General features: G+C 32.5%; 1 protein-coding gene across 2 annotated transcripts in view; it reads left to right on the forward strand.

The window, feature by feature from the left end:
* The first annotated feature begins 679 nt into the window (after positions 1 to 679).
* Positions 680 to 12,618, forward strand: part of SYT1 (synaptotagmin 1) — a 344,348-nt gene continuing 332,409 nt past the window's right edge. For both annotated transcript variants that reach the window (XM_079141181.1, XM_079141182.1), the window contains exon 1: positions 680 to 761. The gene's annotated coding sequence lies outside the window, so the exon portion shown is untranslated. The remainder of the gene's footprint in view (positions 762 to 12,618) is intronic.

Genomic DNA, 12,618 nt, shown 5'->3' on the forward strand with positions numbered 1-12,618 from the left:
TCTAAGCTGAAAGTTGTACTTTTTGTGCAATGGTTTGTATTTGTTTTTCTCCTAACTCCTGATGGGTTTATAGTGTGTTTATATATATATACACACACACACACACCCATGTGTGTGTGTCTGTGTCCATATCAATATATCCTATTAGATTAATGCTAGTTTATATCTACACATTGATTAGGCCCTGAAAATAGGCAAATATATATAATATATTGATGTTTTCCTAATTCCAGTGAAAAATATAAAATTTAAAAGTAACCCAAGATGTATAAAATTGATTTATAGTAAGTATATTAATGCTTGATACAGCACAAAACATTTAATTGACTAAGAGTTTTGTGATTCCTTTTTAATGAATACAATAATGTAATACTCTCTAATATCTGCATATCTGCCTGTTTCACTTTTCAAACAGAAACAGTCTAGTATAGGAAACAGTTTCATGATCTACATTTTATAAAATCAATATATAAATTATCCACAGAATTTTAATCTATAGCTCTCCAAACCAACTTTAATATTCTATTATACTATATATACTAAATATACATGAACATGGTTTTTATTTGGACTATATGTGGCAAGATTTTAGGGAGAAATCTTAAATAATAAAGTGATTGCTAAATTTATGAGAATCTGAATAATTCTGCATTCTGTATAGTCAAGTAATCACAATACATGCTGCTTTTCTTTTAGACAAAAAGAGAACACTGAAGGAAAGAAAACGAAGAACCAAATACACCAAAATTCCTACCAGAACAGTAAGTACTTTAATGACACAATAATTATAACAGAAATTCCTTAAAATTAGAAGTGTGTATGTATTTTATAAAATACTTGCCTTTCTGTTTTGAAAGATAAATTAGCATAGTAAGCAAGTGGAGCCTTCTGAAACTCAATTTCAATTTACTAGAGTGGACTGGAAATCATTTATCCTATAATCCTCTTAGGTAAGAGGGCAAGGTAATCTTTGTCATACATCTCTGGTCCTGAAAATGTTTATGTTGACTGTCATCTCTTTTGACTAGAATCATATCATTCTTAATTCTAAAGAGGAAAAAATGTGATAAGACAAATTTAATCAAAACACCTCACTTTCTTTCACTTTAGAGTATTGACATGAGTCCTTTGTTTGTGGTCATTAAATTGGAATTATTTAAAATAGCAACCATCTGCAGACTTAAAATCTATAGTTTACGCTCATTATTATATTCCTTTCTAATCTGTGCCTTAACTATGAAATGTATTTCCTTACTTAACTATTACTTAATAGTGATAATAGTTTTCTGTATATGTTTTTATTAAGCAAAACTGAGTATATCTTGATGTTATCCTTTGCAGAATTGGTATCATTGTAAAGTTTCCCTAGATGCAAACAACTAAGTTTTGAATATGTGACTATCAAAAACAATAAATGAAGGTAAATAAGCAATATCCAGGCAGATGACCCAAAACTGCATCACTTTTACTACCATGGTGGTTTTGAAAGAAGTTTGATTGAAAATGCAGTTCCCTAAAATTTCAAACAGAAATGTTAAGTGATAGTGATTTAAGAAAATCAAAATCAAAATCTCGCTTTATATCAAAATACAATGAAGTTCAAAGGAAAGAATGTAATTTTGATATTAAAAGATGTATAAGTTTTCTAGGCTGTATACAAATTACACTTAAAATTTTCTAATCTCAAATCCTTTATTGTATATGTCATATCTTAATTTTGAATAATTACACATAATTGATCATGGTCATGATTATATAAAGGAAATGTCTCTGAAATCTGTTCCATTTGTTTTTGAAGTATGAAAGGAGCAGGGATAACAGGATGTTTGTTTCTTTTACTTACCTATCCACCTATCACTGGTGGTCAGCTTCACTTTTAACAAAGCATGCTACTTCTTAATGTTTGTTGTAGTTAGGAATGAATATACTTTTAAAATTTTTATATCAGAGTTTTTAAAATTCAAAATAGTCACTTTTGGTAAAACTGTTCTTTGATTTAAAATATATGAAAGACAGTTTGGGGTTGCAGAATAGGTTATAAACTTGTCTGTATAGATCTGGATATAAGAATAATTTAACAATCAGATTTTTGGTATCATACATATTATTTAAACTGCCAATGTGAAGATGTTACAAGATATGAAATAAATGAGAAATTTGTTTTGGCATTTTTTTTCATCATCTTCTAACAGAGAAAGTCAACTAAGTCATTCATTCAAAACAAGCATTTTTCTACACTTTTTAAAGATTAGACTCTCTTTAGGTGTTTTGTTTACATCTATAATTCCATTTTAATCATAATTTCAATTCTGTGCATTACTAATTAGAAATGAGTTGGATTTTTAAATGATAGAACCAGAGATATTTAAGTTATTTATACAAGAATCAAATTTCTATTTAACCCCCTCATCATTTCTTAGGCTTCGTATATTTTCACTGGGAAAACCTGTCAATAACAACTGCTTTTCTGATGATATTTATGTATAAGTGATTTGATCTGTTGTTCAGGTGTGACTTATCTAAGTTCTTTGAACTTTCATGATTGTGTTGAAATAGGATCTAGTGTGGTGTACTTTGGGGGAATCCCACTCAAGAATTTAGGTCTGTTCATTTGGAATAATCCTGAAGAAAAAGTAACCTGTTTCCAAGGAAGAAGTTCTACATCTTCCTGGTGCATGTTGTAGTTGGGTTAATTTTATTCTCAGTTTAAGTGTCTACCATTTAACAATGATATGCCAACTCCCCCATAAATAATAGCTTACAAAGAAAAAATGACTTTAATTCAAACCCATAAAATTAAAAATGTGGTTTATTCCTTTAAATTTTCATCAAATACTTATGAAAAATGCTTTGAATTGGAAAAAAAAATTGTTTAACATAAATGTCAATACATGTTCAACCTCTGAAGCATTCATGAGTTAACAATGGTCAGAACATGGAAAAAAACATGATATAAGATAAATACAATAGATAACATGCTACTTTTGTTGTCTTTATGTTTAGAACGTGTGCCTGTGTGCTAGTCCTTGAATAATGTATGAGTTCTTACAATTTGTATTTGAATCAAACTTTGTAAATGACTTTTAACATAAGAAAACCATAAAAAAAAAAAAACTCCTATAATTTTGCCTTAAAACTCATAGCTTAAGAACCAGTTAGGAATTGATTAAAATATTACTCAAAACATTTTATTAGAGTACACTGCATTTATACTTCACAAAACTTTACATGTTTAAGATAAGGAATAAAAGGAAAAGGGACTATTGAAAACCGTGTTTTTACAATAATGATTTTCCTCTCAATTGCTGAACACTCTGGTACTTTCCGGAACTTCATGGGTCTGCTCTCCATAGACTATGATTGCACTGGATAATAATAATAACAAGAGGAGGCATTTTTAAAAATCATTCAGATGCTCAGGCATCCATCTTGGGAATTATTCATATTATCCTAGATTTGCAAAATCTCTTTAAATACTACTGGGAGTCCATGTTCTCACTCAAAGCATGACTATTATTAACAGTCTAGCTTTCCTGGGACACTAAATAAGTTTCAGTTTCAGTTAGAAAGATTCTAATGCCTAGCAGATTTTAACCAGTAAAACCCTTTGTGATTCATTGGAGAATAATATGATTTGCAAATGCCGCTCACGAGTTTTATTTAGTCAAATCTTTCTCTATTAGAAGTAACAAGTCCCTATAATAATAAAATATAAGCCTGTGTGTGTGTGTGTGTGTGTGTGTGTGTGTGTGTGTGTGTGTGACAGTAGTATAGAGCTAGGAGAAAATTTAGAAGTCATCCAGTCAAATATTCTCATTTTATAGAGATTACCTCCTCTAATATTCTCATTTACAGAGGGTCAAATAGGTCAAGTCATTTACCCAAGTTCCTTATATCTAGTGGCAGAATTGAAAAAATATTCTGGCCTAATTAACCATCATTTTTTTTTTCTATCTGCCATATTGACTAAAAGTATTTATATAAAAAAATGAGGATCTCAGAATGAACCTTTTCTCCAAATTTAAACTTTTCTCCAGCCACACTGTTTGTATAATTATTTACCCAGTCTCTACATATCTAAAATTGTATTTTGATAGACAGACAACCAGACAGGAAGGAATCTTTGTTTTGGCTTGATTCAATGATTCCTCTCATAGCAATGCATCCAAAGCGTAAAGAAAGGTGAAGTTATTCAAGAGCACACAGTCAAGACACTACTGGATAAAAATAATACACAACAATAATATTCATTCATATATGCAGTTGGCCTGTGGCAACAGTTAAGCAAATTATCTTCTTTCATTTTCTATTTTGTCACCTGAATAACTAAATAAATAAATAAAAAACATCTGCCCAGGCTGCTTCCAGGTCTCTCTGTATCAAATTAAATGTATGGGGATCTCTGCAGTGGCATTTAATTATAAATTTTGAGTATTCCATTGCTATATTAAACCTTATACTGTGTTATTATGAAAAAGAACTTTCTTTTGTGAAAATTTAGCTTAATGTCTCATGTGGTATTGCATGTCATTCTTATAGTATGTACTTCTTAGATTTTTACATTACATTACGTAGGCAAAGTAGTAGGCATTTTTTATAGTTGTTTATAATGTCTGCTACTTTAGCTGGACTTGTCTTTAAAAACTCCTGTATAATTTTGGAAATTCATTTCTTTGTTGTTGATTATTTAACAATTCTATTGAGTACCTACTGTATATATTGTTCCCTATAACTGGAGATATAGGAGTAAACAAAGCATAATATCTATTATCAGTAGTTTATATTTTGAGTAATTACAAATACTGGAATGTTTACTTCATGAAGAAAGCAACAACACTATTGATTTATACTAATAAATTATCTTTTCAAGATTCTTACGGGTTAAGCATGGTAAGATTACTTTATGTTTATATTTACCACCGATTATTTAGTCACTTTTCTTGGAATATTGGGTAAAATGAATTTCCCAAAATTATTATTATTTGTAATAAAACTAAAGTATATACCAGTAAAGTATATTGGGGTATTTTTTGAAATATTAAAGACATTTTCTTCTATTGTAGTATTGCAGCATGATACTGGCTTTGGAAATTCTCTCTGATTTCACATTCCAGTTCTATCACTTACCGACTGGGATGCAGGGCAGTTTAGTAGACATCTATATGTATTTTAAACTCTCCCTTAAAATTTTATAAATAAAATGAGTTATAGATCTGCTGCCCTTGATATGTCTTTGCTTATGTGTGGAGTTGGTATTAGATTATAGTTACCCATTAAAATTTTTTGAAAGGATTTAATCCATTATTTCCAAGAACTCACTTCCAGAAAGCACAAAGTTAATGACAGTAATCCAAATGATTTGGCTATCTGAATGGCTAGTTTTGATCTGCTAAAGGGCATTATTTTGGATTGCATTATTATCTTTTATAACTGAGAATGTTTGCTCTGGACAAAAAAGCCATATTTGACTCCTATTTATTCCATTTACTGGCTGTGTGTCTGCAGGAAGGGAATGTAAACTCTGCTTCCATCTCCTTATCTATAAAAATGAAAGTAAATCCTATTTTATGGTTTTTTATATTAAAATGAGAAGACATGTCTATTAACCACTTATTACAGAAGTTACTACAATAATATAATAGTGATTTTGTTGTTGTAGGTACTATTACAAAAAATCTCCTTTGCTATATCAAAGGGGGATTAAATTTATATAAGCCTGCATAGACTACAGAGGAAGAGAAAGTATGAAGAAAAAGAGAAGCAGAGGCTGATTGGAAATCTTAGACACAATATGAAAATATGGTTTTGATCCCATAGGACAGGCTTACTTCAAGAGGAGACTACCCAGGGCCTCACCTAGGCTTCTTCCTCCTTCAAGCAATCTAAGTATTAGACAGGGATTATAGCATAACGCTCTTTCAGAGAGTTCAAATGTAAAGCTCCAAGCCCTTTGGCAGCCTTTATAGCTGTAACTGAGTTGAATTAACAGGCATTGTACTGTGAAGGGTGCCAAAACGGCTTTCTCCCTTACCAGGAAATTATTTCCTTTGGAGTCATATATGAGGTCATTTTCTCCAGAGAAAATAGATTTAACCCAACTGTAGGCTGAGCCGGTTTCCAAAAATTAGTTATATCCTACACATTAGTACACACATCATTTCAAAGTGAAGGGCAGCTCCATGCCATTGCACAACAGTTCTGCTTTCCAAATAAGTAAAAAAAAATTTTATATGTGATATCTAAAATTAAAATCATAAATTTTTTCTTTTCATTTCCACCAACAAAATCTCTTAAGTTAGTACATTTTCCCCTTAAAGTATAGAATATTTTACAAGTTTCTCTCCATTTTAGTACCTCAATTAATTATCTCTTATTGAAGATTTTCAGTCACCATTTTAAGTGACTTTATTCTTAGGATTGCTCTTTTGCAAATAGCATAAAAACCTCTTAGTAATACTGTCATGAAATATCAATACTAATGCCACTCCCCACTTTAAACATCGATTTTTTTTAATGCCTCTAAAAATGTGTATACCAACTTTTAAAAATAACAATTCCTACTTCACAAAGACAATTCATGGTAAATATCTTATTTCCCCTTTCACTTTTGCTTTTATTTCTTTCTTATGCTAAAATACAAAAAAAAAAAAAATCTGGTTCAGCATATGCTCCCATTGTATATTTGAACAATTTATGTCCTGTTCTTATGGTTAATGTGAATTTCTTAACCCTGCTATTGTTTTTGTTTTCCATTTTCAAAAGAATCCTGGCAAAGTCTATGTTTATGAATTTGTACAAAATGTTTCAGGCTAAGGAAAAGATGTCTCTGAACAAACATTCAAAATAGCATTGGTTTCTAACTCACATGATCCCCCAAAGTAATAATGTGTGAATTTTCAGTAGCCTGAAATATATTTTAAGAAGTTTAAGTCTTGGCAGCAGACTTGTAAGTTACTAAGGATTTTCACTTAACTATTGTACATGTGCATGTAATATTGACAACAATTAGTTACAACATCTCCTAGGAAATTTTTTATTAGATTTGTCATATTTGAACTATGAATGATTTATTCTTCAACTTTCCTTCTTTTGAACTTTAAATTTTTTTTCTTCTGATGTACTCTTTTTTTTTTGGGGTGGGGGCGGGTGGTGCTGGGGATGGAACCCAGGACCTTGTGGTTGCAAAGCAAGCACTCTACCAACTGAGGTATCTCCCCAGCCCCTTTTTTTTCCTAATTTGAGACAAGGTATTAATTCCTCCAAATTATATCTCTGATCATTAAATATTTCATATTATTTGTGACACCCCTGTATTCTAGAAAACAGATATTTTTATATATCTGAATTATGCCTATTAATAAAACTCTAGGACAAATTTTTATAATTGCATAATTATGAATATATCCATTGTTTCTACTTATGTTAAGAATTGGATGATTATCAGTGTGTTTTATAAAAGGCAAAACCAAATTTGTCATTCAGTGAGATGGCCGAAAAGCAGAGGGGAGAACAGGCAATTAGGAGTTATGTAACAAAATCCATTTTAAGGTGTTGCCTTAAATATCCATAAGATGGATATTTACTCAGGCCGGTTACCCAAACAAACCTGTGAAAACTGAGTTTGTACTGAATCACTATATTTATAGCTTTGGGATGGAGATGGCAGGAGTGAGAGGGAGACAAAGAGCACAGTGTTTCTCCATTTTTCCTGACCCAGCCCCAAATTTGCAAATATTTAAAGCCAGCTTCTCACAAGGCCTTCTCGCTACCTCTAACCTATGCTTTTTTCCCTGAAGTCATTCTGCCTCCCATCTAATATTCTCAACCAGCCTTTTCTTTAAAGTGGCTTTGCCTTCAGATTTTCTGACCACAGTTCAGTACAGCCATTATGGAGGAACTGCTAAGAAAAAAGTAACTGGGTCAAAGTATTCACACCGTCCTTCAGTCTGCATCCTGCCCTTTCGTCCCTTCCCCACATTGTTAATTCAGCGAAACAAGTAACTTGAGGGATTTTAGGCAGTTTTAATGCTAAACTTAAGTAGATTGGTTAAAGATATTTGGGGAAAGGAACTAAGATAAGAGAAGCTCTTGCCTCAGAAGCAGCATCTCTGCACTGCCTTTGAGATGGTGTTACATTTTCTTCTAGCCTTCTACTTAGAAGTCCTTGTTTTAGGACAAATAAGTTATTGGTGGGTCTTGCTAAACTTATGATGGGAGCTGTCAGTGAGGTGCAGAAGTAATCTGTAATGTGAAAAGACACAGTAAAGTACATAATTAAGTCATCTTGTATATCTACATTTTAAAATTCCTTTAAATATCCCAAATATGAAACCATCCATTTATAAAATAAAATATTTCAGTGTCCCCTCTATTTACAGGAAAACATTTTATTTGTATTCTATCTATACCACTCTTTGGATCTAAAACTCAGGTTAAAAAAAAAAAAACTTTTATTTTCATTCGAACTTTACATGTAAATATAATTAATTAATATGGTTTCAGTATCAACCCCACTGTCAATGATCAGAGGAAAATACGCTGTGCTCTTTTTGTGTTGGCTTCAACTGTTATGGAAGTGGCATGGTAAACCCATCTATGCCAGGTGAACATCGACTGGCCTGGTCAGTGTGTGCTTCTACCCTGGGACTTATGACCATAGCACTGGATGCCATTAACTGAGCACTGGCCCCCAGCTGAGCACTTTGGCTGTCATTTCTTTCCTGTGAAGTGCATATTCATGTCCATAATTTACGAATGAGGAAACAGATTTTGAAAAATAAATTAACTTTCTCAAAGTAACATAACTTGTAAATTTAGAGCCAGATGCAGAACCAGCTCTATTTAATGATAAAATCTGTGCTCTTAGACATCATGCACACTGATACAAGGGCTTACCCTGAAATGATAATCTCACAAATTTCTCTTTACATAGAAGTGGGCAGATCATCTTTGCATCTCAGACCCTGCACAGCATAAGTCCTCAGCACTACTTGAACCAGCTACAGTTTTTAACCCAGAACAATCATGGCAATAAATTCATTAAAAGATTTTTGTTCTTGGGTTAGGGGTGTAACTTACTGGTAGAGCACTTGCCTAGCATGTGTAAGTCACCATTTTGATTCCCAACACTGCAAAAAAACCAAAAACCAAAAACAAAGTTATTTGTTCTCTTATTGGTTCTATCTCATTAAAACTTAATTAATCTATGTCCCCAAATACTCCATTTTACAAACATGTAATATATTTTTACTTATTTTGATAAAATATATGTAACATAAAATTTATTATTTTACCCATTTTTAGTATACATCTCAGCGATATTAAATATATTCTCACTGTTGTATAATCATCACTACCATCCATCTCAAGAACATTTTCATTTTGCTAAACCCAAACCCCATGCTTACTTCCCATTCTCTGCCTCTCCCTGTGCCTGGCAACCACTGTCCTACTTTTATGCCTCTATGAATTTAACTACTCTAGGCACCTTCTATCTTTACTATCATGTAGCATCTGTCCTTTTGTGACTAACTTACTTTGTTTAGCATAATTTCAGGGTTCATCCATGGGGTAGCATTTTTGAGAATGTCCTTCCTTTATAAGGCTGAATAATATTCTAATTTGGGGGGTATACATGCATACTTACACACTACACTTTGTTTATCCATTCATCCTATAATGTTGTTGTCTGAAGTAGAATCTTTTTGTCAGTTCCCTAAAGAAAAGACAAGATGCAAATGTCAAAATGCACTGAGTTTATAATTTGTAGGCTATCTATCTATCTTCTTATATCATAAACCCTAGGATTAATCATGGAAAATAGTTTAGGTAATCAACAAAAGAAATACATGAGGTTAATATAATTTAGGGTTTCTAAGTCATATATATGCCACATTTAGACTGGAATTATCTACTATTCATTAGATTGACTTTTTTTTATAGCTTGACTGTACTTTAGATTTATAAATTCAAATACTTTTTAATTGTCATTTTTCTACAAATAAATAGTATGTATAGTAAGGGGACAGTTAATTCAAAATATGTATACTTCAAGTTTTCTAATAATAACATTCAACTTCTAATATGTATTATGGAATATTGTCAGAGAATGACTAGCCAATATTAAATCTACGAGAGAAATAATCTATACTTTCCTTCCCTTCATATTTTTTTTAACATTTAGAACTACTTCTGTTTTATTAAAATAAGTCTGTGTTGACAAAATATGCTCAGCAATGATTCTACTAGGACATAAAATATCAGAACACATGCTCTCAGTTTCTGGCATTTTGGTCTTTCCTTTGTTTTGATAGTCTCACCTAAAATATTCTAATCTTATTTTTGAAAAGTAGGTCCCTAACATGAATCTATATGCTACATTGCTCTTGACAATTATGAGTTCGTGATTGATGATAATCCCTTCATATTTTTAACAAGCATTCCTTATGTGCTTATAAAAATTTCATTGCTAGCATTTATTGGATGTAAGCTACATGCACACAGACATACTTTCTAATGCACAAAGGTTATCCTCTAGCTTCTATACATCAGGGTAGACATTGTCTCAACTTATGAATGAGGAAGCTGAGGAACGGAACGTTGAAGTGACATTCATAGTCAATAACTGGCAAAGTCAGGATGTGAGCACAGGACTTTCTAGATACAAGGCTATTATTGCTTTGTCAGTTTCCCCCTTCATGCCAAGCATGATGCTGGGAGGGGGAAGCATAGGACACAATTCCCACCCTTCCTAATTCATGTTATAGTGGAACAGACATTTTAATTATTTATAACAATGCAATAGTATGAAGATAAGAAGAGCAGGTGGAGATAGCTTTATACTGCCTGGAAAGCTTTCCAAAGGAAAGAGCATTTCATCCTGACCTTACATGACTTACGTATGGTTTTCTATTTTGATCAGTAAAGCATTTAGTTAAGCACATAGTAGGAGTGGATAGAGTTGCATCTGTGATGAGGTCATGCAGGTTAATTTGAAGGGTTCGAAGTTTATGTCTATTTTTTCTGCTTAATCTTCCATTCTGTGGAAACCTTAATAATGAAATACTGGTAAGAAGAAAAAAGATAAATAATAGAAAAATAACCATGTTGTCAGGTTTTTTAATATTCTTGCATTGCAAAGATGATCAAAGATTTAATATACAAATTGTCTTATTTGGGACCCTTATGCCTCTCAGATGACCCTCAGTAACATCATCCATAAAAGCATTTCTTTGTTATTTTGTGACCTGTTAGATGAGGCACTAGAGCTGGCTTCCCAAGATCTATGTTGCTTTAAGTTACTGCAGTGAGGAAATTTCACAGTACTGTCATGCTTTTGGTTAAAACACTTCTGTGTTTTGCTTGGGAAAGAATTCTGATAGTACCCTATTGATTCAGATGTTTTCTGACAGTAGCTGCCTACCAGGTTTGCCTTCATTGACTTTTCAATGTTCTGTTACAAATAACTTGCATGTACAATTTGATATTGAGGAGCAGAGAAGGTTCCCCACTGTGCATGAAGTTGGAGCGGCCCTGAGCCATGGAGTGGTGAGTGCTTATTATCATTCTGAAAATCACCCACTTGTCCTGGGCTGTTGTCAAAAAAGAGTTGTGTTTTCTGTTACTCTTTTTTCTTTTCCTTCTTGTTTTATTCTCACAGACATTCCAATGCACTCGGCTTTTTTAAAGGTTTAAACATCATTGTTAGAATTCACCCATGCTGAGTGAAATTTGAAATATGAAAAGATAGATGTTTCTTATTTTTTGAACACCTGGAATGTAAGATAGCATGAATTGCAAGCATTAGTACAATTCAAAAGAAATCTTTTTTGTGAGACTTTTCTAAAAGTGTAGATGGTTAGAAATGTCTGGTATAATCACAACAAAATAACTACCATTTATTGAATGTCAACCATGGTCAAGATCTGTCCTTTGCAATTTTCATGTGTTATGTATAATTTAGACAACTCTACACCGTAGATATCATTACCCTATTTTACAGATGAGGAAACTAAGGCTCCACGAGAGGCTAAGAGCCTTGCTCAAAATAAGGGTTATCACTTTCTACTCATGGTTGCCTTTTTAATTATCTACAATGATGGTAATATTGTTTGGATTTGCAAACAAATCCTCACAAAACTGACATTTGGTTTCCTTGTATCTTATCTCTGCGAGGACATCTTAAGGCTTTTCATTCCATGGGGATGATGAATTTCCTTGTACTGAAATATGACCTTTTGTTAAGTTAGCATCATTTGTGATCATGGCTTCATTTCTACCCCTTCTAGTTTGTCTGTATTTATCAGGGCAAAAGGCAGCTGGAGGACTTGCCGGTTGGTGCCCTTGAAGAGTTTGTGGGACTATGCTTACTCAGATAATAGTTGCCTGAAGCAAAAGAATAATAACGTTTTTGAGAGCAAACTGCTTTGCCCCTAAAAACTATGTAGGAAATACTTACATAGCTGCTATTTTCTGCTGTCTCCTACCAGGATCCCAGCCTGAAGCATCTCTGCCCTTTAAAGACATTCCAGCCTGTGCATTCTGTCCTCATATGGCCTTAGAAGCCCAAACATACCATTTGTTCACACATACATAAATAAAAGTACAGAAGAGACAAAA

The sequence above is a fragment of the Sciurus vulgaris genome (assembly GCF_902686455.1).
Source record: "Sciurus vulgaris genome assembly, chromosome: 5".
Lineage (NCBI taxonomy): Eukaryota > Metazoa > Chordata > Mammalia > Rodentia > Sciuridae > Sciurus > Sciurus vulgaris.